The following is an 18,499-nucleotide window of genomic DNA, read 5'->3' as shown; positions in this document are numbered from 1 at the left end:
TTTGTATTGAATTTCCAGCCCTGAGGCTTTTCAAAATGGACAAATATGGTACAAATGTAAAATAAATGGAGAGGTGAACACTTTTAGCTTATTGGGTAGGCATCCAAGAGACACTTTAACAAGAGATACATATAGCCAAATGAAACCTCAAACTAATCCCTACAAGACTCTGAAACTTCTACAAAATTGAGAGCGTAAAGCATGCCTGATCGTCTCGGAAGAGAGTCAGCGGGAGTTACTTCATTTGCACAACAAAACAAAATCTAAAAAATCTCTCTCATACGCACACACATGATAACACAGGGGTGTGCACATACTCATGAACGCACTTATACACATCAAACCAGAAATGTCAGTTTGAGCCAATGAGAGCTGCCCACCCTTCAAATTACACTGTGTCCAGATGGTGCACACTCCAGAGAGAAAAACAACCAGAGCCATAGAAACTAAAAACATAAGATATTTTTAATTTCCATATGAATCAAGTGGTTTAATCCAACCTTTTTTGGGGGGGGGAAGAGACATAATCTATTGATTTGAAAAAAAAAAAAAAAAATTAATTAAGGCTTTCATTAACATACTATAAATGCAAAACAACATATGCATAGAGCTCAAACATGGTAAACATGAAAACTCAAACTTTCAAGACGCACGAGAAACAAACCTCATTGGTTCTTGGAGGGAACACAAACATACTCGTTTCAGCCACAACAAGATGCGAGAAAAAAAACTGTCAAGCAAGAATCAGTGATATTCCGTTTACCATATTTGGCATGGTCTATGCATGTGCGTCAAAGTGCATAAACTGAATCTGCTCATCACATAAACAGACAGAAGAACTTGGAGTAAACTCTATGTCTTTATGAACACTTTGAGACATCAAAGTTGTGGTTGCAGGGATTTTCAAATAGAGGAAGAGAAATCTTTCTTCATTCAAAAATAAATCTTTCATTAAAAGTATCTTTATTTGTGTTTAGAAGATGAACGGAAGTTTTAAGGGTTTGGAACGATATGAGGGTAAGTAACTAATGACAGAATTCTCATTTTTAGGTGGACTAACTCTTATGTACAATAGCTTGGCTCTTATTTACATACCTGAATTTGCATATTCACATAAACAATATATCGGGCTTAAGCCCTGCTGGGAGCTGTGGAATGATCTGCCAATCAGATCAATGACGATGAAAGCATTCCCAAAGTGAGATGCCAAGGTGAGCACCAGTGAGATGGGAAAGAGCACCCTCTAATCAATGTTTCGAAGAATGCTTAACTTAATTGTACTTTACTTAAAGTTTAGCTTAAAGTTTACTCTACTGGGCACAAAGACACCGCAATGCCAGTATTAATTTAGACTTGTGACAAGTTAGAAGGCCCTAAAAAGGAGTTTTTAGCATCCTCCCTGCTCCAGAGCTCAAAGGGGAAATGGGTTTGTGCTGTGCTTTCCAGCTCAGTGAGCAGTTATCCGAATTACACACCTCCAAAAAGACTCCTTTATGTTCCACTAGCATAAACCCCTGATTCTGGAGCCAACTCCCATCCCCCTCTCTCCCGGGATACTGTGAGTGATGTATTTGAGAAAGGCAGCGGGAGGAATGGGGGGACTTGGAGGCAGGAGAGATAGCGGGAAAAAGAATGAGTGAGTGAAGCAGAGACTGAGCCAGAGAGAGCACAGTAAGAGCCTTTCCATGTTAATTAATACACGCTATGCTCTGGCACTAATCAATGTGACGAAGGAACATGGAGAGCAAAGGAGTAATTACTGTGTGGCTGAAAACTGTGGATCACAGACAGAATCAGTGTCCTAAAGAGATCGAAGGAAAACCAGGAGCCAAGCAGCAAGAAAGGAAGGCCAAAAACCAAGAGTTTTACCTGCTTTACCCTTGGCCTTCCTGGAGAGAACTTCCTCTTTGAAATGGCTGGCTTTCCCATACCTATCTTGGGCGTAAGTGGGAAGAAGGTGGTGTTGGAAACACTGGGGCTGTATCCAGACAGATTCAGGACATGGGTAGGTGTCTGGCTTTGAGATGTCTCCCTCGGCGAGGCTTCAGTGGAAAATGGGGACTGGGTCAACTTGTTGAGCCCTCTGAGGACAGTCCCGGGGAATGCTTCAAGATGAGACTCTTATCCTCAATGGGAGAGCTGAAACTGGAGAAACTGTGGTCGCTGACTGGTGTAGTGTCCATTTCCACAGTAGGACTGCACTCTGCAACCAGTGGGACACTATCCGGCTCAGGTAAAATACAAGTGACCTCAGGATCTGCCACCTTCTCCTCTTCGTGCTGTTGTTTGTCTTGCTTCTGTCCCTGCTCAACTTCTTCAACAACACTCTGGGCTTCTGGGACACTCGTCATTCTTTTATCCTTCATACTGGAGGGGTCTGAGGGACAGACATCCATGGGTTCTTCCTCTTGTGCCCGAGAGTGTTTGGGGGAAGTTTCTTTGGTAGGCAAAGCAGGAAGAGCTTTTGAAACATCCGCTTCAGGTTCATCCTCTGTAGTATCAGGCAGTTTATCCTCCGTTTCCTTCCCCATTTCCAAAGCACCAATGAAACTGTGCTCCTGGTTATGGTCTTCATTTGTGGAAGAGGCCTGAAAAGAGAGGGAGGGTACACCCACTAAAGTGGAGGCGCACGGAGGAGGCTCGGAACCCTCTGTCAGAGTGACAGTCACCTGGATCTCTTGGGCAGGTAAAAAAACACTCCTGTAAAAAAAAAAAAAACACTTCTTAAGCATTTGTGGCTAAAAAACACATTACTACAAATCATTACGCACATGTTATGGACAAGATTATCTGAGTAAAAGAAAAACTTACATGACAGGAACTCTTCTGGCACTGTAAGAAGTGGACTAGTACTGGCCTCTGGCTCCAACGCCACTTCCTCCTCAGCCTCTTTTACTTCCTCAACACCCATGAAGACATCTGGATAGGAAAGAGAAATGTTGAGTTGCAGAAGGAAACAACTTTCCTAACTATTTATTTTTCTGAACATCCACAAGGATCAATGAAATGACATTCATTTTTTTCCATTTATTCAAAAATACTTTATAAAAGGTTAAAGTGAAATTCATACTATATTATATATATATATATATGACATATACATATATATATATACATATATATACACACACACACACACAATAATATATAATATATTGCTTCGGTTTGGTTGTCAAACATTATTATTTTTTACACCAATTAGATTTTTTGTTGAAAATTGTCTTTATCTTGGACACTATTGCCACTGTCTCACTGATTTCCTGAATTATAATATATTGCTTGTGTTTGGTTGTCAGAACTCCAATTATGTTTCCTCAAACTGCATCACAACATGCACCAAAGAATCTGACACACAGAACACTTGACCACCGGCTGGTAAACTGCTCGAAATAATGAAACAGCATGTAGCCTAGAATCTTTATCACCATGCATATAAATAGTCAGTATACTTTTTTGGTGACTTTTATGTGACTTATGCCACAGAACAGCACCGCAAACATATTACGTGTTCAGATGTCCTGATGCAACCTAGGGTTTAGTGTATTACTCAAAGGGCACAACAATGATTGATTGACAGAGATCAAACCAGCGACCATTTAGATACCATTTATATCCAGAGGTTCCTTCTTAAACAACTTCATCACAACAAAAATCAGGCATCTGGACAGATGTTCAGACAGAACATGAAAATTACAGTAACAGTATATTCAAAGTGACCACTCACACCATTAATCGGATAAACTGCTTTGCTTTGACAGAACAACCATTTTTCAATCCTAAATTGCAGCTAAATGCATAATTCATAATTTGGTCACAATCAAAATAGCATGATTGCTCAGAGTACTAAAAGAGCAACTAAAAAAATTACATCTTATGTTCTACTATTAATAATCTGTATTTTCTATATATTACATATCGAATTCAACGGTGCTCTATTCGCCCCCTCCTCCACCATACATGTACGCTTCCCTCACTCTGAACAGGGAACAGGAATACTTCAGCCCATTGTGCCAGTCATCACCATGACAACATATTTACAAGCCCTGCTCTTGTAAGACACTGCTGAGATTGTCTCTTACAAGGCACACATAAATGAATAAACAAACACGAGCCATGCTCTGCACTCTTCATTAATCACTCATACACAAGAATCCAGAATAACTGTTAGAGCAAAAAACAAACAGTGTTCTAACGCCTACATATGCAGGATTTCAAACTTCAAAACATACATTTCCACAAAAACGAACAAAATTGTTAAGCTGTAGATTAAATGAATGAGAACCCACTTTTTAATGTATTTACTGGATTCCAACAACAAAAGAAAACAAAAAGAAAAAAAAAAAACAGATCACGGCGCACTGTTGCTTAGCCGAGAAGACTTATATGAATAAGTGTTGATGTGTAAATGTGCTCATGGCTGTGATGTCACAGACATGACAATTTCTAAATACGTTTTTGTAGTTTAGTTTCTATTAATTGCCTGGGGAGAAACTTAAAATGAATTATATAGTATTTTATTACATAGCATATCAAACTACTTTATTTTAAAACAGCAAGAAAATCTTATTTTATATGACCATCTTGCGTTGACAATGTAAACCCTTAATCTGAATCTAACCTGAGGTGTAAGAAAGAGCGTAGAGCCATCAAAGACTCAGGACAGAGCAGCCATCATTCAGAGTGCTAAAGAGAAGTGAGGTTGGTTGCGGTGTCCTGATAACGTCTCTACACTTACATTCCACTAGCAGCACAGGAAAGATGAAAGCCTCATTGGTTTAGAGCTCTTAGCTATTTTTAACCCAGGCGGACAAGTCACAGTCTAGAGAATAATCTTCTCCTTCCCCAGACTACACAACCTACACCTAACAATCCACATACCTACATAGATGCATAAATACATCCCCTTGTGTCTCCTGCAGTTAAAAGACTTTCAAAAATGAAGGACATCGATATTTCATTTTTTGAATATTGTGACAACCTTAAAACAACATATAAAAGCAGTAATGTTTTAAAGGCTGTTCTATATTGTGGCCCTCAAAAATGTTGTTTTGCCACTGGGAGAAGACAGAGGTTTAGAGGCTCAGTAGAGGCAGCATGTAAACAGGCCTTGGGGTACCTCAGTGGACATCTAGAGTTCAAACAAGAGGAAAGGCCGCTGAGGTCACGAGGCATTGATGTGCAATGACTGCAGTCCGACTGGACAGACAAGGAAGAAGCGGAGCTCAAAACAAGATACTGACACATTCTTACTCCAGAGAGCAGAGCAAGTATGCTGATTCTGATTCTGCACGCTGATGCTGGGTTTCAAACATCTATTATTGCTGATCGGGTGCGCCTCAGGCTTTGCAAATTCCCATAAGCTCTCGCACTGACTTCACTCATCAATACTCACCTGACAGTGTCAACTGCCAGCGTTGCACACTGCCTGGGAGCAAAGCAGATAAACTTCAAGGATTTACCATTCCCGATGTGGGATGACATCAGACAGGCTCTAGCCTCCAGCCTAACAGATTAACACTTCATAACATCATGATAGAAGCAGATCTCAAAGCAGCTATGCAGCAGCTACAATCAGCCATCTGTGCACCAGCTCAGGTGATTGTGTTGTTTGTGCACTGGGTCATGTGAGTAAGCGTGACTGTGGTTCTTTTCAGCCGTGTCAGGATGAATCACTGATGGCATCACGCATCCATGGCAACAAAAAACCTTTAGATTGGTGGAGGAGTCATTTTACTGCACCGCTGGGAAAATACCCCCTCCCTCTAACATGCAGCCAATAAGACCAAATAGCTTCTATAATTACCTACCTATAAATGTACTAAAGATGTCAAAATTACTGTTACTTTAATGCCAAAACAACACTAGGGCCTACAAGATTACCGCTGTTTAATAGTTAACCAGCCATCCACAACAGTACCCAATTAGTCGATGGGTCAATGTTTACCAGACGTAATTTGGATTAAGACATGAAGTAAAGCATCATTAATCATTGGACTTGCAGCTTCTGGCAAGTCCAGCGCTGAGACTTTCAGAAGTAAAAGTATGCATATTCTCATTGCCAGTTTCCTGCATTTTGAATTGTCATGAATGACCCAATGCCTCTGGGCAACACTGGATTATTTTTAATTTTTTTTTTATATTTTGGTTTGTATATGACCACTCCAAATGAACTCCTTTTCAGACACCTGCAGTACATGACACCTGCAGTAGGCATGCAGGACTTCTACTGTATGGGGAGGGGGGGGAGGGGGGTCAATAAGGTTAATGCAAGACTGATCTACTTTTTTTTTATTATTTTATTTATTATTATTATATTTTTTTATGAAATGATACTCTAACTAAAACTGCCAGTAGGTGGCGGTAAATGTCTTAATGAGAAAGCCATTGAGTTTATTCATTCAAGAATGAAGAAAATGGCTCTCTTTATGAATGGGCCATTGAATCATTGATTCATTCTTCATTTAAACCACTGATTCAGTCAGAAAGTATGTGTTGCATGGAAACGCACAACAGTTCTGCTGTGGCTTTAATAGGTAATATTTGCATTAGCAAAACTGAGCAAAAACAGACAACACTGACTAAAATATAACACATTATAAAGTTTTCATTATTGAACTGTTGTATAAAATCAATATCACATTTGCACTTGTGCTATTTGGGACAAGTCTAAAAACACCTTGTAAAATGTAAGATGATGTTCATATGTCATATTTCAGGGAGGTTGTGTTAATTGCGTTAAAAACTAAACTATGAACCACAACTGTAGTTAACACAGAACCAATTAACTACGTTGAAAGAAAAAAAAACACTACTACATTAACTCTACATTAACTTATATCCGGTATTTAAGTTTTGTCTCAGTGGTCAAGCCAATTATATTCAAGCCAGCAGAGACAAAAAATACTAGTATGTACTTGTTATGCATACTATAATAATTATAGTCTCTAGGAACAGAAATAGAAATAAATTTCACTAGTAATGCTGACCTGTGAAAATTCTGGTGTGGTGACAACCCTAGTATGTGTGTGTGCATGTGTGCACTCAATGTGTGTTTATCAGGAAGTGGGGGTGTGGTAGGGTTGGTTAACAGGTGGGCGTCTCTGTCTTGATTAGAGCCGTCTCTCTTGGGGCCCAACAATGGGATGATTGCTTCCTCTAGCTGCTGGCAGTGGCCCAGTGCATTGCTGCTGGCATGACTGGCTTTACAAAGAGCTCTTACAACCGGGTCTGATTGTATCCTTTTCTGCCAACCACATGCCAACATATATCAACTCCCCACCACAGGCCCACGGGAAGAAAAAATATCATTGGTAATAAGCTGCAATTGTAACCACTGCAAAGGCACACGGGAAATTCATTTCTTAGCCATCAGGCTACAGGAAGAGTCCATTCTCATTACAATTCCTAATAAAGGGCCCAAAGAAAATAAGATTTTCTTTTAGCTTCCAGGGTCTTGATGATACGTCACCAGCTGGGTCTCTGAGCACAGGAAGCTGGTAGCTGGTAAATATGCCTTACCCAATTCTCTGTGGTGGACTCAAAAGCTGGCCATAAAGTCAACATGAAATGGCATCTGCAAACCATTTTACTTCTGTAATGTGATTTATTGCCAGGTGAAAAAGAATAAGAAAAAGTGAATTGACAAAATAAGTAGATTGGTGGACAGTCAAGATTACAATGACAAGCACTTTTTCCCTTTTGGATAACATGTCAACTGTAAACGAGGTCATTTTCATTTCATGCTGACTTCACATTGTTCTAGAGAGATTTTAGGGCTCATTTAGTGCATATTATGAAAGATGTATTAAGGATGTGGCAGTGGCATTTCTCAACCTGCTCACACACTCAGGTGTCTGGCGGAACTGACAAACACACTGTAATTACAATCTGTGACAGCAGAGAGGCTCAAGCATTACATCTTTGTCACACTCAATGCAACACCCTCTGTAACAGTCACGAAGAGTGCTTAACATCACAAGAACTGACCAACAACACTCACAGAGCAGCAGTCGACAAAGTAAACAGCAAAAATAAACCTCAACATAGCAGGAAAATACTATAAGCTAAAAACTTCTTACATGGAGAGCAGATTTTTTAACATTTAACTTGAATATACTTATTCCATGGAAGAACTGACTTGTAATTTGTAAAATAAATTCAAATATATGATAATAATTAAAAAAAGGAAGAATAATGAAAAAAAAAGAATCTACACTCTTGCTGAATTAATTTCTCATCACATGAGTGGTTAAGAAAGAAAGAAAAAGAAAGTAAGAAAGAAAGAAAGAAAGAAAGAAAGAAAGTAAGAAAGAAAGAAAGAAAGAAAGAAAGAGCAAATACTAAACCAAATACAAAACAATTTTATTATACATGTGTATATGCATGTTTAATTGTGTATTAAAATAATTTTGACTGTTATGAGCAAGTGGTTAGCACTAAATACAGGTGCAAACGTGATCTGATAAATCGTATCAATCTGAAGGTAGTCAAAAACATACACAACCACATTTTATCTTTTGTGTAAACATTGTCATTTGATTGAGATAATAGCTTCCGTTTTTTTTTTTATACTTTTTGTGCTATAGCAATACTGTAAAGTAAGAACTTCTCTTCAAAATCTGATAACAAGTGGTGACAGGAGATGAATTTGATATGCAGGTTAAAGCCAGGTGTAAACTGCAATCTGTCCCAGCTGACCACCGGACACAGATGCAGGTGTAAACAGGGTCTTTGTGTGGCACAGTATGTCCAGCCTCCAGAACTCTACAATACTGCCAACTGCATGGACAACAAACCCATCAGAAGTGTATCAAGTGCAGAGAGATGTGTACTCACCCTCAGCTGGCTCTGGGTCAGTGAACGAAGCCTCCTGGCTGCTCACAGGCTGATTGTGCCTGCTCTCCTCCTCCACGTGTTTACACACACTACAGGTGTACCCATCCTGCATCTGGGTGTCAGGGTCAGCACCCTCCTGCCTGTCACAGTCCACATGAACCCATCTGATAGAGAAACACACAATAAACAACCATCAATGCATTAATCAAGGTAACAGCTTTTGCCTAAACCCAACATTGTTTTATTTACTAATTGATAACCTGAACCTTAGAGGAATTTCCAGGATTTGAGAAATCTGACTGGAAACTGTTATTATCTGTTACTGTTATTATCTGTTATTATCTATTAATATAGCCAAAATTGGATAAATGGTTATCAGAGAGTGAATCTGTGAGTGAATGTATTCAAATTCTGAGTGGGTTATATCATAGAAAGCGCACAAAGAGCACTCCCTCTTTTAATTCATTAAAAAGCTCATGTCACTCATGTCTTTTTTTTTTTCGCGATCTCACCAAGTTCCGTTATATTCAGTGAAGGTCTAAACTACTGCACAATTAACCTCTTATTTAAATTGTGTGTATATATTGTTTGTTCTAATGAGAGGATTCGCGAGCATGCACAACTCAGAAACACTGAACAAAACTCTTTATGAGCAGTGAGTAAATACAACTCTGATTGGCCATTGTGTTTATGAAATCAACAGATCCATCTGTGATTGGCTACAAAGCTCAACGCTGCAGAAACCGGTGTTTTTTTTTTTTTGTCACAGAACAGGCTGCGCTCAAGACTATGCCCCCACAGGACATCGACACGTTAATTAAAAAAAACTAAAAAAAAGTTGTGCTCTGAGGTAGGCCTGCTATTTATTTTTGTGTCTGAAGAAAAAACATGTGGTTCTTCAAAGCGCATAAAAGGACTCAGCATGTGTTTTCGTTTTGTCGTCTTAATTTGTTAATTATTTAAGTGAAAAATATTTAGTGTAGACCTATTTATTCTATTTATATTATTTTATTCAGTTTTTCTTTGTTCTCAGAAACTTTTAACTGGTCACAGACACTCGTCCATTCTGTTATTTGATTAATACTAATTAAATTTTCAAATCTTCTTAGTTGACGGTTATTGTTTGGATAACAAGCGGCGGAATAATTCTAAAACAGATAGCTCTAGTTGGTCAACACAGACATGCTAAAATACACAATATAGGAACAGCTATGATGTGAAACATTCCTTCCCCATATAGCAGCGTTTACATGTCAGGGATTATATCTTCAAGCTCTGTAGTAGTATTAATACTATTTCCTTAATAAAAATAACATTTTAATGCAAATATGTTTCATACTGTTATTATGCAGAAACAGTTTCATTAAAGCAACAGGTCTCTTGAGACTGTGTGATCTTGTCATAGATGAAGAGGTCATTTCCTACCTCTTACAAGTGCAGCAAGAGTGTTTGTCCAGAGGGTGGCCAGAGGCCTGATTCTGCCCACAGGTGAGGCAGACCAGTGCTGAATCATGCTGCTGTTGACATCCTTCACACATTACACCATTAGATGACCACTGGCCATTAGGCCTCACGCCACACTGAGCACACGTTCGGCAGTTCTGCAAAACAACACACAACTCACTGCAACATCATCTAATGCACGGTTATACAAAATGATGACAGTAAACTCACTATATTTAAAACACTGCCAAGAAAAATGCTGTAACATGACAACAATAAAATCATAAATGGACAGCGCTCCCACTTGTGTGACAATAGAGACACTGTCTGGGATGTGTGATACTGGTTCAGGTGCACTGATCCATGCAGTGCTTTTCAGAATGTCTATTTCATAATGAAAACTACACATGACAGTGTGAGATTAATACAATGCTTCTGCTCAAAACTCATTTTGTATTTGTTTGTATTAACATCGTATTGTTGATTTTGTATATAATGATGCATAAATGCATTATGTGTAGTTTATATATGTATTATTTGTCATGTAAACACATATTGCGATCGCACCAGCTGCACCCCCCTAAGGACGGCCCTGACTGTAACCACGTATTATAATAAACAGTGGTCAAATATCGAAGCTATCTAATCTATCTAATGATTCAATGCTTCTCAAGATCAAATTCATAAATTATGCTATAAATGTTACTGTAAAAGCCACCAAAAAAGACCTAACAAATAAATAGCCTAATTATAATTAAAAAAAAAAACAAATATCGGCAAAATATCAACAAGTGGTTTTCAAACAGATATATTGGTTAAAATATAAATATACTACCTTTCCAAAGTTTGGCACTAGTATTATTTACTAATCTCATTTGATTGTTTTCTCCTTTCCTTTAGAACTTGACATTAAAAAAAAAATCTCAATCTGACAAAATCTCACGCTGTGGCTAACATTTCTTCCTCATCTTGATTTGTTTTCGGACATGTCTCACTCTGTATTTTCACACTAACCTATATAAAGTAAAGCAGTCATGCCAACAGATAGCAAATACACATAAATATACTGTCTAATCTGAACAGTGATATAAACAGCATCGCAAATTCTACTAGTGCATTGTTCAAATAAGCCAGAATTGTTGCTGTACTGCAGAGACCAACTGCTTCAAGTATTATAACGAATGTTAAAAATTGTTAAGAAAAAAAAAAAATAAAATTTGACAATTCACATCTGAACAATGACACTTGAACCTAACAACAGCTGCGAACTACAAACTTTATAGGCTCTCTTTAATCAATTTGAATTGAGCTCCAACATAATTATGCCTCTATAAATCCTCAAAATCATGTTCATCAGTCTGTGTCAGCACTCAATAGGAGCAAAGCACCAGAAAATTCCATGTCAATTAAACAAAATACACAAATAAAAGGCACTTCAAGCTCATCAAGAGCAGCGTTTCAGCCTGCTGAAGAGGGGCAAGTATCAGCTCTAATGACCACCCACAGACCCTTAGCAAGAAATCCAAGCCTTTCCAAGCCTCTGATGATGGACAGACTCCTGTGCTGAATCCTGGATGACAGGTGGGGCTTCTTCGCCACCTCCACAAAGTGATGGGAGCAGTCTGAAAGGGACCTGTGTGTAATTTGGTTCAGCTTTTCTATTCTTTCACATACGCAGGATATTTAGGGGTCTACTAACAATCTGACTACAAACACATTTTAGGAAAGTATGGTGTGGTCTCATCCTTAGATGGTATACCCAAAGATTGCTCATGGACCATTTGTTGCCTCAAAGGACACTTCATAGGGCCTTTGACAATCTTAAGTGGGTATCCAAACTGTAAGAAGTGTATGTTATGTATGAGACTGTTTCCTTACAGTCTCTTACAACTGGAATATTTTCAGAAATACTTAAATTGCACTGAGCTGTTTACACTTATCAGTCTTGACTTTTAGTTTTTTACTACACCCTCTGATTCAATTAAGACCATTTTTTTATTCAAATCAAAGTTTGTTATATTCTGATGCATCTGGGAGTGAATTGGTTTGTGGAAAAATACAAAACTTCTACAGTCAAGATGAACATCTATTCTACAACTCACTCACGCAGTCTTTAAGAAGTGGTGCATCAAAACCTAGCACAGCATGCACATTAGGAATAATTAAACTAAAGTGTTTTGGAGGTAATGAATTCATCATGGTGATTAAATCAACCTGAGATGAAAACCAACACACTCTTCAATCCCACAGACCAAAAACACACCGAAAAGAAAGAGGTGTGTGTATGTGTGTTACAGGCTCAAAGTGGGAATGAAAGTCACTGTACTCACAGCAGGCCAGCATCACTGTCACAATGCTGTTTGTAGTCCATACACAAAGTCAAGCTTACCTTGCACCTCCAGCCATTGGTGGGTATGGTTTCCACGATGGGCTGCAGGCAGAAGGTATGATAGCCTTTATCACACGTGTCACACACCAGCATCTTGCTGTCATCCCCTGGGTTCCTACAAACCAGATGGTAAAAAAAAGATTTAAGATAGATTTCAGATACTATGGAAGTCCTAAGAGGCCATGGATTATGATGATTTTTCTTTCTTGTTTTCTAATGATCACGACTTAATTATCTTGTGATCTCGACATAACAAATTTTTTTTTTCATATTTCGTGACTTTATTTGGTGATCTTGAAATAAAAAACTGAAAAGTTTATTTCTCGTTATCACAACTTATTTTCTGTGATCTTGACATAAAGAAAGTTGTTTTTCACAATGGTTGTTTGATTTTTAAAACACAATGCATCGGAAGTCTACTGTTGCTATAGTAACGAAAACAACTTTGACGTGCATCTGATCGACAGATAAACCATGTGCTACTGTATGTTGTGGACAGGCTATTTCAGTAAATTTGCTTTGCTTAGTAATAACGTCTATAATATATATATATATATATATATATATATATATATATATATATATATATATATATATATATATATATATATATATATATATATAGGATGCTCAATCACTGTTGATTTTGTATCAATCACTGTTAATCACTAAATTAAATTCTACACATTTTTACATAAATCACTTTTCTTATCAATATACAGTACATTTAATGATTAACGATAAAGATTAATAAAAATGTCATTAAAGTGCGTCCTAGATAAACTCAACATAATCCACGCTTTTTAACTAAAAATCATGTACTTCAAAGATGCACAAATAAAGATATAGGTGCAAACAGAATACTACACAGTGACGTCATCATTGGTTTTAATAAGCAGTAAGTTTAGTATCACACCGAATGCTATTGTGATAGTGAAATTGTGATGAATCATGCATCTTGCAGTAAGAATACAACTATAACAAATACACTTTCAAGCTAAATAATCATATTGATTCAAGCATTTAACATTAAGTTAATTAAATGTCAGTAATGAATAATACTGCACAAATTATAGCGATAAAATACAAAAACCATACCAATCAAAAAAAAACCTCATCACCAAACGCGTACAGTAAAAGTGGATAAACAGTATACAACACCTCATCAGTTTTCAGTTCTATACTGCCACTTGTTGGCGCAGTTGTGTAACTCAGAGAACAACTTTTGTTATTTCACGAAGATCAGGTGAAAATTAAGATGTTACTTTCGTTATGTTGAGATCCAAGAAAACAAGAAAGAAAAATAATAATCCTTGGCCTCTTAGGACCTCAGCCGTGACACAGGATTCGCTGTTTTCTTTCAAATCAAACCATAAATATACATAGAAAACGTATCCTTGTGGTGCGGCTGACACAGAAGAAGCGTACGCTGCCTGTGTACAGCTCAGATTTGCCAAAATGGCACTACGCTTATGTGGAGTGACACAGAGGAGACAAATTGTTGAATAAAGTCATTATTTTTATTATTATATCATTATTTTTATAATATAATTTTTTTTTTTCTTTTGTTTTATTCGCATACAAAAAGTATTGTCGTCGCATCACAACGTTATGGTTGAACCACTAATGGCAGATGGACTGTTCTGATGATGTTTTTCATACTTTTCTGGACCTTGACAGTGTATTTTACTTGGCAGTCTATGGGACAGTCACAAGCCTCCCGGTTTTCATCCAAAATATCTTAAATTGTGTTCCCAAAATGAGAGAGAGAAAAAAAAAAAAACTTTTACGGGTTTGGAACGACATGGGGGTAAGTGATTAATGACAAAATGTTCATTTTGGGGTGGGGTATCACTTTAAGTGCTAAAATCCCCTCGTTTTTTTATTTAAAAATGTAAAAAATAAAGCACTTTGCAAACTTAGTCAATGTCAAATCCGTGTTGTCTTTGCTGTGTGGTACTTCTGTCTTTACACTGAAAGCTTCATGCTTATTGTCTGCCAAAATGTGCAACAATAAATCACTGAGCAACATCAAAAGCAGTTGTTTAACTAATGAGCTCTCTTCCATTTCTATCTCCTATCGTTATTACGGTATTCAAGTTTGTAGGGGCTTCAAGGGGCTTAATCAAATTAACTGTCATGATCCATTTAGAGACCATCTTAGGATAGATGATTAATCAATTAAATAGCTTATTAACAGAAGTGTTAGCTCCTCATTGTTTCAGATTGTTTTTCAAAATCTAAAAGAATGTTTGGCCCAAACAATGTTAATTTAGTGAGTTTTACTGAAGTGTTTATTAAATTCCCACATTTTTGCAGAAAATTTAAAAATCAATATTGGTCAAACACTACCACAACAACACATCACAAAACAACAATATTCAACACATTGAAAAAGACAACCACAGCCACCCCCCCCTCAGCCCAATACAACCTTATTCTACACTTACCCAGGCAAACAAAAACCCCATTATATTCTCCCCATGATTAATAACACTTACACTCTGGCTTTTCAGAGCCCAAACGTGTCTAAGTGGTAAATCAGAGGGGAGAAAGTGAGATTTACAGAGTTGAGAGGAGATGAGGGTGACGTTCAGAAGATTTACCCATTTCCAGGCCTATATTTTCAGCCAATGCAAATCCAGATTAAATGAGAACATCATCTGATATTTACAACTTTGCCCAGCCATTATAGCCATTTTCACACTCCCTGATCGAAATGGATGCATGTTCTGCCTCTCCCAGCCCTACTGTATCTGATACCCAACATCACTCTCTCAGCCAAGCAGCACATCACATTGAAGGATTCAGAGTTAATAAAACACAATCCATTTTGACTGCACTGCTTTTTTACTCCACTGTCCTCAAGAGGTCCAGGTTCTACGACCTACCGTATTCAGCTTGAACACACATTAAAGGTGTCTGACATCAGATGAAATGAATCTCCCAGCAGTCATAGTTAATGTGTGGCCGGGATGAAAAAATAGCTCAAAATAAAATTCCCTAAGGATAGCCTTGTTTTTGTCCATGACATAGATACTGACATAGAAACTCAACTGCCATACCATTTAAACAACAATATGAGGCTGGCAAATGCAAAACAACTTCGGCTTTATTAAACTTAGCTTGACAGAGGAAACATGTCTAATGTAAAATGTCTAATGAGATCATGCAGTATTCCTATGACTAACACATTTTAACAAAATATTTTTTTAAAGGCTCAAATAGAATACACTTTCACATTTTCTGCACTGACTTGAAGATTTGTGGATTTAAATAAAGTAAAACAGAGAAGGGAAAGGGAAAGAGAAAAACAGAGAGGGAAAGAGGTCTGAACTTAATTACTCAACTGTGTTAGGTAATTAATGTCCAGGTGAGCTGGATACTCACTTGCATGTGAGGCAGACTTTGCACTCAGGACACTGCCAGCCGGCCCTCTTCAGTGGGGTGACAGTGATGTCCAGACAGGCCCCATGGTAATGCTGGCCACAAGTGCAGCAGAAGAGCTGATCGAGCAAGTCTCCAGAACTATCACACACCAGACAGTTCACCGTATCTTTAACTGAAAGGAAGAGTTCATATATAATGTGTCTCCAACTACACAAGGTATATCTTATGTGCAGTAATTTATGATATGTACAGATATGATATAAATGGGTCCATTGGGCTGTCATGAGCATAACCGTTTGCTTACTGTTTTTGTCTTAAAACATAGATTAAAACTTTATCATTTATATGGCTGTTTAAATTATATATATTTATATATATATAAATATAATTCGCATATATTCGGAAAGAATTAGCAACAGGGAACGTGCGGAGCAGAGAAACTCACATCGGACAAGGGCTTGTTGGATGTGATCCGGGCACAGGAGGGTGTATGCCTTTATGTCCTGGAAGGTTCCGGCAGCAGCTGCACAGGGGTAATGAAAGGAACGCCCACAGCTCTCCTCACAGCACTTTATGGATGCTCCAAGGCGCTTACAGTATGCACAGCACTATGTTAATACAGAAACATATACATATATACATATGTATATATATATCAGATATATGTATATTTATATTATTATATATATATATATATATTATATATATATAATATACTGTATATAAATATATATATGTAACCAGTTCAATTCATAAAAAAAACAAAAAACACACAAACATACTGTGTCCACTGGGAATCATATTTTCTCAAATACATTTAAGATATTGCTAATTTTACTTATAGTACACAGTGAATATCCACACAAATATCCACAAACCGTTACACAGATAGTACACAAGTTTATATGCAGGCTACAAAATGCCCACTTTATGAGACCTAACAGCTGGATTCAGCAGCGTTGCCAGATTTGTGGAATTAAAAATTTATTAGCTATTTAAAGACTTGTTTGAAATTAAAAATGTGTATTTGCCGAATCACAACTGTAAAAGTACTACAGCGTTTTTTTACAGTGGGGGGGGGTGGGGGGGGGGGGGGGGGGGGTGTACTTAGGTTTATGTCCCCACCAATGTCAAAAGCAAACATACGCGGTCAGCATTTTCCTTTCTACTGCTAAAAATAGACCAGGTAAATGCTATAATACCTTTTCATATACCATCTGATTGCTTTGTTTAACAGTTCTGTCAAATTATTTATTAGCACAGATTAGCAAGAGCTTTACTGCCTTTGTTTAACAGTTCTGTCTATCAAAAAAACAACAACAACAACAACAACAAAAAAACACTGTTAATGGCTGACCCTGGATGATTAATATAATGCATTCATTTGCATGTTCTTTTCTGTTAAAATGGCCAACACTCAGTTTGTATAAATATAATATTTATACATCCAGAGACACGGGATGAAGTGTGGCACAAACAAGTACTGAACCATGCATAGCAAACAGCTTATTTTCAGTGAGAAATCAAGTCTCCATTAAGGTGTATTCACACATATTTGGTGTGACCTTGAAGATTTTAAACCAAAACAACACATCCCTCTAAACACCTTAACACAGTACATGTGAAAATTTAAACTGTGATGAAACACTTCTATGTTTTTTTTTTTTTTTTTTTTTAATCTCAGCATAGGTCAATGACCAATAAGACTGTTGTCCTCAAAGTACTCAGAACATAAATATAATACATAATATAATGTATGTGACCGCTCTTTATTTTCTACTTTCAACACATTTTTTTTTACCTTTTTTTTAGACACCCTTGAGTAATAACTTTAAAAAGAAATGTACTTCTTTGAAAAACACATTATCTTTTAATTGCATGTTATTTATATTAACATCAGGCTTTTAAAATGATATTTGAAAAAATAAAATGAATAATTGTTTTTGATGTAATAGCAAAAATGCTTTAGTACATAAATGCTGAAAATTTTCAATCTGTTAATCGCTCTTATAACACCCTTTTGAAACAAGAGTGGGACAAAACTATAAACCTTGAACAGAAAGGTCATCATAACATGCTGTTCCTCTCACAGGTCCATTTGCTCATTACCATTACATACCTCCCCCTCTTTCAGCATGTTTTTTTTTTTACCTCAACCTTTACGATACATCCAGTATAGCATTCAGCATCAAGGCAAATGTCATTCAAAATAAGGACTTGAAAACTGGCCAGACATTTAAATCTCCACCATGGAAAAAAGCACTCACACTTTGAATAATAGAGGATGCCTGGGCCTGAGAAAATGGCCTTAAACTAAAAATGTCTGTGGTCAGCAGTATCTCTAGCGCTCTCATTCTTTAAAAACCTTTGGCCTAAAGCCAAAGTGCAACAATATGCAAATACCTTTTAACACTGAGCTTTAAGCAATTATCGCCCAGGCGG

General features: G+C 37.3%; 1 pseudogene; it reads right to left on the bottom strand.

Annotated features, from left to right (window-relative positions):
- LOC109050390 overlaps window positions 1-18,499 on the bottom strand; it is a 140,145-nt pseudogene that overhangs the window by 48,674 nt on the left and 72,972 nt on the right.

This window comes from Cyprinus carpio, chromosome A24, assembly GCF_018340385.1.
Source record: "Cyprinus carpio isolate SPL01 chromosome A24, ASM1834038v1, whole genome shotgun sequence".
In the NCBI taxonomy this organism is placed as follows: Eukaryota; Metazoa; Chordata; class Actinopteri; order Cypriniformes; family Cyprinidae; genus Cyprinus; species Cyprinus carpio.
Note: the sequence above shows the minus strand (reverse complement) of the source record. Positions and strands in the feature narration are given on the sequence as shown.